The sequence below is a fragment of the Charadrius vociferus genome, unplaced genomic scaffold, assembly GCF_000708025.1.
Source record: "Charadrius vociferus isolate BGI_N301 unplaced genomic scaffold, ASM70802v2 scaffold16, whole genome shotgun sequence".
NCBI lineage: Eukaryota > Metazoa > Chordata > Aves > Charadriiformes > Charadriidae > Charadrius > Charadrius vociferus.
The window spans coordinates 930,993-947,236 of NW_009649167.1; positions in this window are offsets into that span (position 1 = coordinate 930,993).

A 16,244-nucleotide genomic window follows, 5' to 3' on the forward strand; every position below is an offset into this window, starting at 1 on the left:
AACTAAGGTCTAAGTTCTGGTTTAAAAGATTTTCACCTTTTGAGCAAGGTTAGCAGGTTTTCACCCCATAAAACCAGTACTTTGAGAAAGAATCCAAACGTTCTAGACTAAACTCCAAACTTCTGACTGCAACTGTTTATATAAATCAGCTCAACCAGTTCCCCTCAACAATACAGCACTTGTAAATGTGATAGCACCGTCCACTTTCCATTAATATGCAGCTATCAGTTGGTGAGTCACGCTATAAAGCATTTAACAACTGTTCTCATAAATACCATATGCCATCTGTTAACTGAATCAAAAGGCTACGCGCCAATTTTACTTTAGGATAGAAAGGTCTGTTTTAAAATTACTCCAGCAGTCTCAGGGCGTACAGATATTGTAAAAAATGAGTCTAGAGACATGTCATTCCATCCAATTCCCAAAGAGCACAGCTGAGAAAGAAAACATTTTTATCCAGAGGGATACTTTGACATTTCACCATTTGTTCTCATTGCAGGTTGGAACCACAGGACTTGAAATTTTCATTATTCATGGCAGGAAATACCAACTTGATTTTTTTTTATATTCTTAGGAAAGATGTCTACATTAGGTTTCTTACTAATTTATATTGAAATGAAGTGTTCTGACATGCCCAAAATAAAAGAAAAAAAAAAAAAAAGTTTTAATCTGATTTTGCTGGAGTGATCTGAGATACTTCATTTTCACAGCAGTTCAGTTTAAGATTCCAAATGGTGACAACAGCACGTCACCTCACAGGAATGCTGGCTCGAGCCATCATCCCACCCCTCAGGCTGGACACTGATTAGGTCACATCTTCTCTAACACAAGGAGGCATAGAAGTCCCCTGATGCTGCTCACTCCAGGTTAAATTAGGGGAGAGTTAAGAGAGGAAGCTTTGGGCATTGTCTCTGTATTGGCAATCATTGCACAGCTGGAATTAAATTTCTGTAAAACTCAGATAACTCAAACTACTCTGAGGTTTATTGTCCTGATACAGCAGGTAAGAACATTTTAGTGGGAAAGGGTTTACATGTCTAAAAGATGCATTAATTGGTCTAATGGAATGTACTTGTCATGACACACTTTTATCCTGCTACCTGTACATTTTTTAGTTTTCATTTTTCAGATATAAACTGATTATTATCTACTGCCTTTCCCTGAAGCTGCATTCAGTCAGTTATAGAGACCGAACTTAAACTGGTTACACTCCAGAGGTGATAGTGGGAGGGAAGGAACAGTGGAGGTGATGGAGGGACTGAAAGTGACTGAAGTATCACGCGGAGATCTGGAGGTGAAGATGCATTGCAGTGTGTGGGCCCAAGAGAGTGCATCCGCAAGAGGTAAGCAGGAATAAATCGATATTTAGAGTGTAAAAATAAAATCCTACCAAATGATATATAAATCCTTTTCTCAAGCAAATGCTGAAAAGAAAATTCAGAGAGGTTTCCCTGGGCACTGTTTTAGAACAAGGGCTGTAAACTTCAGAGAGAGGAGAATGTAAGTCTGTCCTACTCAAGAGGCAACTGTGACCTTCAAAGAGCAAACGTTGCCTTCTGTAAGCAAGCAGAAAACTTTACCTCCTAAATGTCCCTGTTTTTCCATCCTCATGCTGTCAGCCGGCTTCAGCACTATCCCGTTTCTGAAGATCAGATTGACATGGAACAAAGTATTTCACAGACGTATATCTAAAAGCCTTCCATATCCCCCAAACATAAACCTTGCCCTTGAGATGTTGACCTCATCAGGTTTGAACAATTTTGCAAGGCAAGTGGCACTGTTTTCCAAAACCATATGTTTTAAAAAGAAATACTGAAGTATTGAAAACTCACAATTAACCCTGCAAAGAAATAAAAAACTGAAGCAACTTCCCTCCAGAGCCACAGAAGCTCTGTTGCTGGTGGTAAGATCTTCAATTATAAAACTCCAGCCAGCATCATTCTTGGATGTTTCTTTTCTGCACTGGTCTTGATGGTTGTGTTTTTCTGATCCACAAGAGCAACAATATACATTTTGGCTTATTTGAGATTGGTGGCTGTAGCAGTAAGAATGAATATAAGGTCTAAGTGATCATACTGTGCAACTACAAACAAAAATGACAGCCGTTTCTTTCTTGGGCAATTTTTGCATAGGATAAAGCTCCTAGAAATGAAAGTGGGGGAGGATACAGAAAAGAAAGATGCCCTATTTCTTCCCTGTCTCATCGCAATTGTTATACTGAACACAGAGATGAGATAAAGTGACTGCACGTGGTCTACCAAAACAGGGTCCCAACATCTCTGAGGTCCGTACTGCAGCAGTTCTCCACCACCTCTGGAGGGCTCATATTATTATTCTTTATATTCTATGATCTACTATTATTCATTTTCCCATTTTATGTAGTGTTCCTGCTTCTTACAGCACCAGCTTCTGTATCTAGCAGAAACACTCTGGAAAGTAATTGTATTTAAAAAAATCACTTGAATCAATTGGATTTCTGAAGTTCTGTTTCCATTCATGTCCTCCTTGATCTTCTCTATCCTAGACCAAATGAGTCGCTGTTCCCTGCCATGCCTCCACATACCGGTTTCCGCACAACAGAACAGCTCTGACCCTTCAGCCTCTCTGCCAGCCTAGACCCTCCCGGGGACAGACTTGTAGCTTGGTGCTCAACCTCCTTCAAGCCCCACTCATGGAGCAAGAGTTGAGTTGCAGCATGGAGTTTAATCACTGAGCCCCAGGTTGCTGCTCATGTGCTTCCCAAGAACAAGGGCCCCAGCCACATATATCTTCGTTCTTTGAGCTGGACTTCTAATCCTGTCACAGAATCAAAAAAAAATTGAAATTCTCAAATCTGGCTGTAAACTTAAAATCTCCTTGTTCTATGAGTATTTTAAAAACACCGAATGTGCCAGATCAGTCTCAGTCTCATCACTGGTGTGTGTATTGTGAGCAACACCGGCCCTCGCCATGCTCTGGGCAGAACTGAACTACCTCTGCCTTGGATCCAAGCAAAAGAAGGGAAAGTGGATGCCTTAGGAGTGTGCCAGCCCTAGTTTCATGTACTATGCTTGCCAAGATCATATGGCTTTCTGTTTTGGGCACAGAGTGTGGCATGCTCTTCTTTTTGGGAAATGGACACATACTGGCAATGGCACATTTCAGGCTTGTGCGTTCTTGCAATATACAGGGAAAATATATTGCTCCAACAGCCTCCATGACTGCTGGAGGAATATAACCTTCATTTTCTTGCCAGAGGAGCATTCTTAGGGAGACATCATAGGCTCACAGAAGCGTTGGTTGGAAGGGACCTCTGGGGGTTCAACCTGCAGTTCAAATCAGAACTATTGCCAGCACTTGGTCAGGTCAGCCATGCTTCTTCTAGTTGACTTTTCAAGACCCATTCCAAGGATGGAGATTCCATTACCATTCTCATTACTCTCCCAAACTGTTTTCCAAACTCTAGCTTGAATCTCTCAAGACACAATCTTTGGCCATTGCCTCTTCTGCAACTGGGTAGCTCCCACTTCCAAGAAATATTTGATTATATAGTCTTCGTAATACCCCTTTTCATAGTTGTAGGCTGCTATTTGATCACCTTCCGACCTCCTCTTCATCCCAGAGACCTCACCATGTCCTTCAGAAAATGTCCTTTATGCCCTAAACTGGACACTATTGCAGATGGGCCAGAGCCAAGCAGATGGGATAGTAACACCCCTTGCTATGCTGGTCCTTGCAATGGAGCTGAGGAAGCAGTCTGCCTCATCTGTAATGAAAGCCCACTGTTGGCTCATATTCAACCTGGCACCTGAATCCTTAGGTTCTTTTCACTAGGGCCAGGCTGCTCCTCAGACAGTTGTTTCCAGACCGTACCGGTGCAGGGGTTATTCTGCCACACATGTGGGGCTTTGCTCTTCTCCTTCATGAAGAAGTTGGGAGTTCGTAGCATTTCTGTTGGCTCAGTCCTCAAGTTTCTCAAGATCACACTGAACTGAAGCACACCAGCCAACATGAGCTGTCCCCCCTGGATTGCAAGTTTGCTAAGGGTGCACTTGGTGTCGTCATTGAGGTAGTTTTGAATGTGTTGAAAAATATAGGCCCCATGCCAACTCCTATGATGCTCTGTGTGTTACCAGACTGCAGGTGAACATCAAGCCACCACTGATTACTCCTGATGAGCCCAATGGTGCAGCCAAGTTTCAACCAGTCTGACAGTCTGCTCTTCCAGCCCATACGTATGTCCTCAGCTTCTGAGCAAGAATGCCATGGGTGCCAAAAGTCAAGCTATAGCACAGCCACCACATTCCCCTTGTCCAAAATGAGAGATGATAACTGGACACAATGATAAGGGCTGAAGACTGGAGAGTCCGCACTATAGTGCCAGCACAGTTTTTCTGAACAAGGTGGTTCAGGCACTAGAGCCAATGATAACTGTGTTAACACAATGCTCCCTAAAAGTTAAATGGCTTTGCTAGTCCCAGCAACTGTGGAGGAGGGAAAGGCACAAATATGACTATTTTGCTGCTGATGCCTTCATTAGCTTAACTGTCCTTTGGCTCCAGCACTGTGCTGCATAAACATATGCAGAGAGATGAGTATTAGCTTTTCGCTTCACCTCCAATTTGCATATTGTGAAGTTTTGTGTGAGTCATTTCAGAGCCCATTTTCAGTATTGAACATGTAGTGGTAACCACAGATTTCAACTAGAATTATGGAGGCTTAGCATCTTTGTAAAAAGCTGCAAAACTGAGCCATTTTATCTCACGGATGAGCAGAAAATAAAAGTTTAAAAAGATATGTAAACTGGCTGATAATTTGAACAGTTTAAAATCCTCTGAAATTCAATGCTTATGTCAAACTGCCAACAAAACCAAAAAAAACTGAGATGAAAATTAAACTCCCCAAAATTTAACCAGAAGGTATCTATTCCCCAGAAAAGTGAACACTGTGCTTTAGCTTTCAGTCCCTACAATATTGTAGAAGAGGGATACCAAAAGCATCTACAGAGACTTTTATATCTTTATAACTGTGCCATGTCATTATCTTCAGATCGTGCCCTCAGTGACACCCATGCACAAATCTGAACATTAATGATGAGAACATAATATGGAGATTTGGGTGTTTTGTGAGGGTGGCTGAAGGTCTGATCTGTGATGTGGAAAAGGGAGAGAAGGGCTTGATTGTAGGGCTCCTTGGTGAATTTGAAGGACTGGCATTCAAAAAAAGGAGTAAGAAGAAATTGCATAGAGAAGCTAAGGAGGGACCCTGAGGTGGATCTCCTTGATAGTACACATTCGGGGAAAGTCAAAATCATTTGAGTGTACTACTTGTACAAGTGCACATGCTTGAATGCTTTAGTCTTTTTTATGAAGTATAACCTTAACCTGGAATGCAAAAGTGTGTGACGGGATGCATTAAAATTCATTTGAACTTTGCAGTCATATTGAAGAACTTCATTAGCAATATACACTCAAAGTGTTTCAACTTCTTTTCAATATTATTACTGCAAGCTGCTTTTGTCAATATAGTGGCATTTATGGAATCCAATAGATGGTAAAATAGAAATGGCACCATCATTGGCATTGTCTTCCGAGCAAGTAGGGAAGATGTTGTGCACAACTCTTTCCAGTGTTCTCACAGGATAAGATCACAGAAAATACAAGCCATTTTTTCCTTCAGCTAGAGAAAGCATTTCAAGAGAAGACAGCACACGCTGTCACACTGGTGTTAAAACCAGACTGGGGTGGTCATAAGAATAAGCAATGCTATTGACCGAGAGAGAGAAAAGCTGCTTTGTTCTTAACGTATTTCCTTTTATCTGCCAGAATGCCGCAGTAACCTCAAACTTTCTCTGTATTTCTTTGAAGCAATGTTGTCAGCAACGGCCACTGCAGTAATTTTTCACCACACAAGACCTTGTACCTAACTTGTACAAGTCACTACTGTTTTTATTTGCACGCATATGAATACTGGTGTATGCAGTGCTGACAGCAGCGTCATTCCAATGTGTGCCTCACTTCACTGAAGTGATACTGAAATACTCAAGAAATAACTAAAAGTTGGGCATGCAGAATTTGTTACAAAGTACACAGCACTAAGATGATCACTAAACATGAAGAGGAGAGAAAATTTTCAAAGAGAATCAGAAAACAAGCCAAGGATTTCTATTGTCCAGTATGTAGCTTAAAAACGTAGACCACTGACCATACTACAGTAAAATTCAGAGCTCTTAATCATCTGTTATCTCACGTACAGAGTAACGTCTATTGGACACAGCCTATTACTTGTATTAAAACGGATGTGCAAAGAGGGGATGATCAGAGAAATGTGGAGCAAGAGCTGTTCAGTTCTCACTCAGGTACACAACGAGCAGCAACCACAGTAGCCTACCCAGTAATCCAATTGCCCTTATTAACTACAAGACTGCTGCATGCTCCAGTCTCCTGAAATAGCCTCCTGTAGCATCATTATAATAAGAGCCACATGCTAGATTTGCAGAAAGAGTAGATGGTTTATCATCTTTAAACATACTCCCAGAGCTGCTTTCCATGTACAATCCCTCTCTTGCTTTCTGAGATGTCGTCTTTGTAGGCTTTCTGTAGTCCTGGTATTAGATCTGTATGTACAATAACAAAGGACCTTTGAGATATCACAATGTGTCAGCCAAGAAACCTTGGAGGAAAGTTGATGGATAAGTGAGAAATGCAGAAAGTAAAATGCAGAGTCCAGATTGGGTAAAAAAGATGAATACTCTGATTTAAACGGGATGTATCACACCAGTATGAGAAGATGCCAAAATATTTCATTTTGGAGAGGAGTAATATTTCATTTTGGAGAGGAGTGGTGGGCTCAGCTTTGAAAGAGAATGGAAAGACATAGCTAGACCCTGAGTCCACAGAACAGATCTTCTGGGTCTACTTCTCTTCCCACTGGAGAATTACAAATATGAAGGCAGCATTCAGCCGAGATTTTATGACATCTGCTCAAGAGAATGTCTTTCAATGAGGCACCAAGAAGAGATTGCACAGTATCGCAACACATACCAATCCTGTGAGCATGCAGCTCTTAATCTTTTCTTACATAAGGAGGCATAAGATAACTGTCCTTGGAGACGCTGTTCTCACCGGGCATCTCTTCTGGTGTAGCAGGGGTGCAACCACCAACGGTGCCGTTTAGTTCAACCTGTCATAGGGAGCACAAGGTTCAGCAAGAGCCTCAGGCACCTCAAGTGTTGGCTACTGAATAATTTGCCATAAGTACAAGAGCACCACCTTGTGATACCTGAATCACAGCGTGCCAGATGGAGAAGGAGAGTGGCAGGGGGGGGCGGGCTCCTGCCTGTCCCCGAAGAGTCCTCTGTCCCTGTGACAGTCACCATCACACAAACCTGGATGCGCTCACTCTTCATTGCTTACCGCCTTAGCAAAAGGCAAGGCCATAGAGACAAACGTGGAATAATGTATCGCTGATATTTGAGTTGGGGGAAGATGTAGTACAGCTAATATTTTCTAGTGTGGCTGTCTGGAAGCAGAGCAACTTCCAGTGCAAGTAATGTTATACATCCATCCAAAAGGATGTGGCAGTAGCAGTAATAAATCACCTGGCTATAGCTACAGCCACCAACCAAATGCCCACACAGCACAACAGCATACAGGATTTATTAAATTTGACTGCTGTAAACCAGGTAAAATCTTAGGCTAGGGCAACAGATTTATTTTTCTGTGTTTTCTCTGGTTTTGGGTGGTGTTTTTTTTCTGGTTAGACAGCACAGTCTTGCTCTGCATAGCTGATCAGCCTTTGTCTTTTGCTCTGTCTTCAGGAGGACCATTAAAACTGTCAGCCCCAAGTTACAGGTTCTAGTAAAAAGACTTCATAGGAGACAAAAGAGATAGCTACTTTCCAATTTTTATAAAGTGGCACATTCACTCAGAGCTGCCTTTCATGCTATAGTGAAATTCCCATTGCAGTAAGAAATTTAAAAAAAAAAAGGTTGTAGAAGCTGAGGGTTCTTGTCTGGCAAATAAGGTATAAAGGTCGTATACAAAATGCAAAACAGTGCATGGATGCTAACTGAAACAATACTCTGGGATAACAAAAATCTGGTCACACAGTCATATTTGCAAAAGAAAGAGGTTGGCAAAGAAAACTGAACAAGTCCCAAGGCTTAAAATTTTAATGTTTTTCAACATATAGCTGTAGTCAAATCAATGCAAGCTTTGGAAGTGCTGGATGAATTTAAATCCTATTCTGGTAATTATGGTAGGACTATGAAGCAATATAGAAAATTTTAAAACATCGCCTCCTACTCATTTACATAGCAAAATGAGAAACCGTTTGAATCCTTGCCATATTTTTTAAACAAGACATTTTTATAAATTCAAATAATTCAGGAAGAGATTCCAAAAGCCTTTAGGTGCCTATGGCATAGCTCAAGCAGAATTTAGATGCCTGCATTCAAGTGAGTGAGTCACAAAAATTCTGCCTGTGGCATGCATACCTGAAAGGCACCTAAGCTGTCATCAGTAAAGTTATTTAGGCACCTAAAGTACTTCTAATGCATATTCCCAGAGGCCTTCTTATCTTGGATGAGATGAGTGTCTCAGCATATATTTTGTTTCACGGTGTGTTTAGGCGTTCTCAAACTAGTTGCTCAGATCCTTTGTAGATCAGGGATGGTTACACAATGCCCAGCCTGTACCAACACCACTGAGCTTGGCACAAAGCAGAGAGCTCATAGCCCTACTGTTACCCCAAAAGTATTTGAAAGAACATCCCTGTGGGGTGATGCCCATCACTTGTGTTACATAAAAGGTGAGGAACAGTACCACTACAGCTAGGCATCTTCTTTTAATGGCGTAAACAAGTTATTCATACCCGAGCAGCAACTGAAGTGGCTCAGAGGGACTTCAGAGCTGTAAATCCCTCTCTCTCATAGGCGCCTGAATCCCCGGGACAGAGAGAGGGAACTGCAGACACATCCCTCGTTTCAGCATTTTCTCTGCATCCCTCTGCTTGGTACCCTGGCTGTTGCAAATCCCGCAGCCCAGTGCCTGAGTCTTTCCCTCAGCTGTATAGGAGAGTTAGGTGAGTAACTCAGGGCTGCAAATTTCTGCCTCTGAGCTGGGCAATGGAAAGTCAGGTTGGATGTCGTCAGACCTAGGTCCCTGTGCATCTGGGCCTTTAAGACTTTTCTTTTTCATCCTAACATATGTAATTGTAAACCTAGATTCTGGCAGCCACTTGCCGAGAAATGCTAAATAAAGACTGTCCTTGTATCGCCATTCATTCCCTGAGTTTTGTAGGCCTTATAAAACATCAATATGCATGAAAATTTGTAATCAAAGGAATAATCTGAAACTTTGTGTTCTTATTTTTTTTAAAAAAGAACAATTTTTTAAAAACATTCCTTTTATGAATGAAAGACCCTAAATAAAGCACCCTAGAACATAGCAATCTTACTGAGTATACCGGCTGCTATGCGGAAAATGTCTTTATGAGCATGAAATCATTGCTAGGATGCTTTTAGTAAAGAATAGTAGACTAGACATCATGGCAATATTCTCTGTAAATGTGAAATACTCTAAACATAGGTCAGCACTGCAACCAGCGATACAGGAACTGGGGCTACAAGGAGAGCCAAACCTTGTGGAGCATCTCTGTATGTCAGTATCTTGGCACTATGGCTGGGAAGGACCAAGTGGACTTGCCACTCTGCAGGCCCACAGTGTGTGTTATAAGCAGCTAAAGGAGGAAAAAAAAGGGTAGTTTGGATCTGTCATCTGACCACCTTAGGGCTGAAGGTTTTTCCCTTTCAGAAGTAAGATAACAGCTACTAGAACAATGTATCCAGAAATGTAATTAAAAATAGCATATCCATAACAGACATATCCAGAAATGTGATTAGAAATAGCATATCCACAACAATTTAAACAAGTTTTTACTACTGTAAATAAGTATGTTCATGTCAGTTGCCAAATGTTTCCTTTACATGAAAACCCATGAAAAGGATTGCACCCCAAAACATAACCTATGGAAAATGTTTATCTGTTGAGGGCAAGATGAGAGAAACAGTAAAATGAAGGTCATTATTTCTTTAGGTATCTCCTATAACGCTGTTGCCTCTTCACATTTTTTCCACTGTTTGTTTTGGGATATTTCCCCGCTATGGGCCCACGTACAGAAACTCAAAACCACCCCAGTGGCAGATGTCCAGCAGCAGCCTCCTCTACACTCTCTCAAAACCCACCGTCCCGACGGATCCCCTCGGTGGTACCACTGCTGCCCAGGCAGTCATGCACTGCCCCGTCCTCCTGAGAAGTGACTTTAACAAGTCCGGGGACAGAGGCTGAAATTAAAGTTGCAGCTAACTTCAGCCATGGCACGTGGCACAAAAATAGCTTCCACCTGTACTTTAAGTACTACGCTAATCGTAACTCTGTCTATATCTACCCGCCAGTGGCAGTTTCTAGAGCTCTTATGGCCATTAACGCTCACAAATATTTAGCAGTAATAACCCACCAGAAATGTCACAGCCAGGAAGTAAAATGCTACACCCACAATTCTTTGTGCATTGTATTTCACTTTCATTAAAGCATAACAAAGCAGAGAAAATTGCCTCAGAAAAGTTCATTTAGCCAGTTAGAGAAAGATGTGATTTTTTTGGTGTGTGTGATACTGGCTTATGTATGTACCCATTTTCTCTGCCTGACCTTTTCCAGATCCGCCTCTGTTGTTTAGAAAATAGGTGTCTTTGATTCATGCTGGATTTCCACCCAACATCAAAGGGGGCCGCATACACGGATCAAGAGATCAAAGATGCTAATAATCTCCTGAAATCTGCTTGGTTGTGCCATTCAAACTAACACACTGGTCCGAGTTAGCTTCCCAAGTTGTTATGTTAAAGAAAACACATTGCATTTGGGAACTTTTCCTTGCAAATTTCATTGCCATTCACAGATTTGAGATAAGATAGACTGTTAAATATCCCTAATTATCCTAACTCTCACATTGATTTCTCTCCTTTATCAACTGATGCTACATTGCATTTCTCTTTCAAAAAGTGAAATTGCTAGCTAAGAAATGTTTGCAGTATCTAAACAGGCACTCTCGGGCTGTCAAGGCTTGAACAGACGCACAATTCATGAACTGAAACTACATGATATAACAACTCAACTATTTATTGACTTGATGAAGCAAAGCTTGTTACTAACAATAGCCTATTCAGATCAACCTTTCTTTTCTGATAAACACACTAAAACAAGGAACTATACGGAATTCTGTTTTTTTGAAATACAGATGAACCCAGTTTAGTTCTTATCATAGATGGGAAACATTTTCTGGCTTATTCTTCAGATAATTTTGAGCTTGAAGTTTTCCTTTTAAAATACTTCTGCAGCTTTCCTTGGAGAAGGATATTCCAGAGCTACAGAAAATACTTCACATCGATTCATATTCTCCATCAGCGTGCTCATTTCAAGGTTATAACAAAGTTCATCCCAAAATGATGTCAAAAATTTATGGCAGTAAACATCTGTGTTCCAATACACTGAATAGTTCGTAATGCACATGACTCATATTTAAATCGCTCATTCCAAGTCTTTGAATTATCAAGTGGAAAACAAGAAGAATGGAAAAAAACTACTGCAGTGTTTTAAGAGAAAATCAAATTTGGAAAGCTGTGATATTCTGAATAATCTCACAATCATTTAAAATGGTATGCAGCAACAGCAAAAAAGCAGTAAATAGGCTTCATGTTTTAAATTGTGCTGTAATCCATGCTAGATTCTCAGTGATGCTGGAAAAACATGTATCTTTAAATATGAGCAATGTGTATATTCAAAAACATATACCTGGATGAAAACAAGTATCAGACAATACTGATACAAATTTTGACCTGCTGATTTCACTAGCAAAACCAGAAAAATTGCTGTAATCACTGCATTAGATAAGAACAGTGCACTGAATTTACAGCAGTTTAATGTCTTCCATGGATGTAGTTTTTTAATGCAAAACAGACACTGAACTTCTTTGCATGATTAAGAGGCATTTTGTGATAGACGCAGCTGCATAAACTAAGAGCATTCAGTCAAATGACTCAGGGGGTCACAGCCACAGAAACATGTTTTCATTTGGGTAGGAAGCCATTACACATTTGGTGAAAAAGCATTGGGGCTCTTGATTTCCATTTAATTTGAGTATTTAGGTACTTAACGCAAAAGTGGAGCATTTTCAACAGGAAGGATTGGTGTATGCCCATAAGAAAGCACAATGTACTCCAGAAGGGAGAAAATTCGGTTGGGAGATCCCGGTACAAACTCACTTGGATAAATAAGTTGTCCAAGAGAATTATATCAAAGTTTTTAATTTCTCAGCAGTCTAACTTAATTACTAGCTTCTAGATTATCCTTAGGCAGGAACTACTTTAGTCTTTCTTGTGGGACTTGGTTGGTTTTGTGTGACGTTTCTAAATAGACATGGAAACATGAGGGCGTGTCTCAGGATGCATCTCTAGCCCAGTGGGTTGGACGTCCTCCTGGAAATCTGCTGCCTTGGGTTCTCAGTAATGTTTCCATGTGAAACAATGTCCTCAGGAGAGGGGGACTGCTTTCTCCTTCCCTCTTGCCCCACTCGGTCGGGTGGGATACTAGTCCAGAGTATGAGAAGATTTACCGTGGCCCCCACACCCAATGTGAGCCCTGAAACCTTTGGGTAAATTCAGCCCAACTGAAATGATACGAGTGGTTCCCATGCCGTGAGGCTGGTTTCTTGGAGAGCCTTGCAAAGGCTGGGTAGTGGGTCCCAAAGGCCAGCCAGTGTGCGGGCTGCATTAGCTGCAGAGGAGAGCGGTGATGGCTCCTGGGTGGCCTGTGGGCCACGCTGCTGTGCCAGGCACTGATGGTGCTTTGAGATCTCAGCTGTGGACAGAGTCTCAGCACTGAGGCGCCAGCCAGGTATGTCTGTGGGGACACAGGCATATGGTGCTGGACTTGCTGTGCGCTCCTGATGGCATGGGCTCGCTAGAAAATTGCCCTGCCTGCCTAGAGATTGTGCTTGGCTAAGGGGAGTCTGCTAGGAAGCCAAAAGCTCAAGGATCCTCTAAGTAGTCACCAAGGACAGACAAGCCACAGGGTGCCTTGCTCTACGTGCTGCTCTGACATCCAAGGTCAGCCACGAAGCTTCCACTAACAGTCCCTAAATGTGAAAAGGAAGAGTCTAGAGGCACCATCTCCCAGCAGATTGCTGGGATTAGTTCTCTTACTCACCCAAGAGATCAGTTCTGGTGATTATCTTCTCTACTGCTTCGGCTTTTTGATGTGGGATTGCATATATGTTGTGAGGAAGATCTTTATACTTCACATTAGCAATTGTGATATGCACATTTCTTCATATATAGAATATAGCTTGTGAGATCTTGTAATCAGACACATTTTATAAAATTAAAGAGCATAGGAATGCTATCATTTGTAAATGGGTATTGCAAAGAATTTCCATCTACTGAGGCGACCGCGTTTCTACTGCAGATCCTGTACAAAATCTTATATAGACATAAAACTCCCTAGAAGTATCTTCTCAAATTATTATTCTTTGCTGCCTTCATCAGTTCATGAAAGCTCAAAAGAGCTAGCTAAATTTCTTTTGAAAGGAATTACAAATTCTGAAGAATCAATAAATACAACTGTATTCCCAGCAGAACATTTTTATATTGTGCTAGACAAGGATGAAGATGCATTTCCTGTAAACTTAGTTATGAAAAAGACAGCTCAGAGACTACAATTTAATTACTATTATATAACAAGACATCTGGGGAAATTGCTAGATTGGCAGCTTTTGAAAGAGTTTACAAAGTGATTTTACAGAAAAAAAGGAAACATTTTTTGTCTAGGGTCTTTTTTGCTGTGGAAGTTTAGATGTTTATGTGGAAAGGGAAGTTTGTCAATATTTCAAAACAGGAAAAAAAAGGCAGATAGGAGGCAGCAGAAGTGTGCCACTTCACAAAGACAGGGGTCCCTTCACAAGCAAGTATTTGTTCTTCCCTTGTACGGATAACATCTATGACAGATTCTATACCACAGTTTTTGTTACTATGGAGAATTAATATGAGAAATTATCATTGTCTTTGAAAACTTTACTGAGGAGTGAGTTTATCATCAATGTTATTTCTGCATAAATAACCTTGCTGAATTTTTATCCTAATCATTTAATAGTGTTCCATGTTCCTACAGTATTTACTTTATTATCAGAATAAGCAAACTAATCCTTGATCTTATTTTCTCTTTGAATTCAGAGTAAAATTTTTCCATTGGGTTTTTCTAGTTTAATGCTGGTGAAATTCCATTGAATGTATTGGCAGCTACTCTGCTATAAAACTGATAGAGCATTAAGCTTTTCTACTCAGCTTTTCTTTTATCACCTCAGATAAATAAGACCTTTTATAGAAATACATTTTATTTTCCAGAAAAGCTCCCACTTGTCTAGTTTGTTGTTCAGAAGCTTTTGTAGATGTTTACCCGAAGTTGGATATAACGGTTGTTCACTCCACATGGACAGATAAATAAAATGTCACCAATTTCCTTTATTCCTCAAATTCACTTCCTTTCCTCAAAACGTGCAAATACTTCTCAGCTTTACATCATGGAAGATGCATGTCACTGACCAGCTTGTAAGAGCTGTCCAGGTCTTTGCAGCACCAAAATCATGTGCTTTAGTTATAAGAGGCCTTGTAAGAGACACCAGTAGGAAAACAACGGATTTTCTTCATTGCATCCCTCCAGATACCAACAGAACTTCAGTACTCAAATGAACGAAGTGACAAGCAACTGGTGTTCAAAAAAATTCCAGGTTTGCTGATTTTTTCATAACGGTGCCACGAGCAGACACGAGGAAGGCAGAGACCTGGGGCCCATCAGCCTACGAGACATTAAACTCCTGTTCTCCATCTTTTGCGCTGTGGCTTCAGATGTCTGATGTCCAGAGAGAACCACAGCCATCATCTGGGCCACATCAACAAGCGTAGTATACCACTTAGGAATAATTTTGCTCTTTTATTATTATATTTATGAGAGGAGTATTATGTGATCTGGCCAAATCCCTTTCTTGGTTTCATCAATAGCTGTGGAGAAATCAGAAATTATGACCTTTTGATCACAGCTACAGCCAACCATCCTCAAGAAAAAATGTGATCTACAAGGGACAACCAACAGTAGCTTTTCAAAACTCCTGCAGATTCTTGCCTTGGAGACAGTCAAGATTGTGCTAGGACCTCTGTGGCACCTCAGAGCAGCCCCAGGTCATGATGGGCTTTTTGTCCACCAGTGAGTCAGCCAAGAAAACCTCCTAGCAGCTCTGTGCCATCAAAGTAGCACAAAGTAGCTAGAGTGTCCTGCTGCGTGAGGCAGCCGACCCCCTTTGCCTGCCCAGATACAGTTTTGGAAAGATCTGATACATTCGTTACTCACATGATATGCATTACTCATTCTGAGCACAATATAGCAAGTGTTACTCTGTACTAGGATGACTACATGTCCTGTACTGACACTGTAATAAACAGAGTATTGTAATAACTCTTCTTTGGCAAGAGCTTGTGTCTCTCTTAGTGACAATATCAAAATGAAAGCTACATCTGCAGGTTTAATCTCTCAGGCTGCTCTTTTGAGGCTGGCGGTCTTTTCTGAAGTCCATTTCCTTCCTTGCTACGTTATCACTTATGCCCAACAAAGGGCAAATGGCTCAAACATTTGCAAACAAACATCGTAGACAGTCCCCGCCCTGAAGAGAATGTAATCTACTTTGACTACAGACAAATTAATCGCTTATTCTGAACTTTTAGTTTCTTTACCAAAATGTTACCCCCACTGGTGTGTAGCCAGCAGTGCCAGACCTGCCCCGTGGGAGCAGAGCAAACCTCGACCTGACCTGTGGGGCAGGAGGGGCGATTGCTGCGGTCCCAGCCTTGCACCACAGATTGATTTCCTCGTCTGAAGGGCAGTCAACAGGAAATGTATGAGCAGTGAAGGAAGTGAGATCCCAAGGTTTTCCCCTACCACCTGCGCTCTGTATTGTGTTGGGCCTCTTGAGTCTTGCATTTGCCATGCACAGTGTCCTGGCTGTGATGGCAAGGGTGGAAGTGTCTTTTAGCCCGTTCCCCCTCAGCTTACCCATCAGGGCGATTTCATCCATGATGGGAGCTGCAGAACCAAAACTTTTCGGGCACAGTGAGCCCAGAAATAGGACCTCCATCTCCTGATCCTGCGCTCAGGTGCACGCTG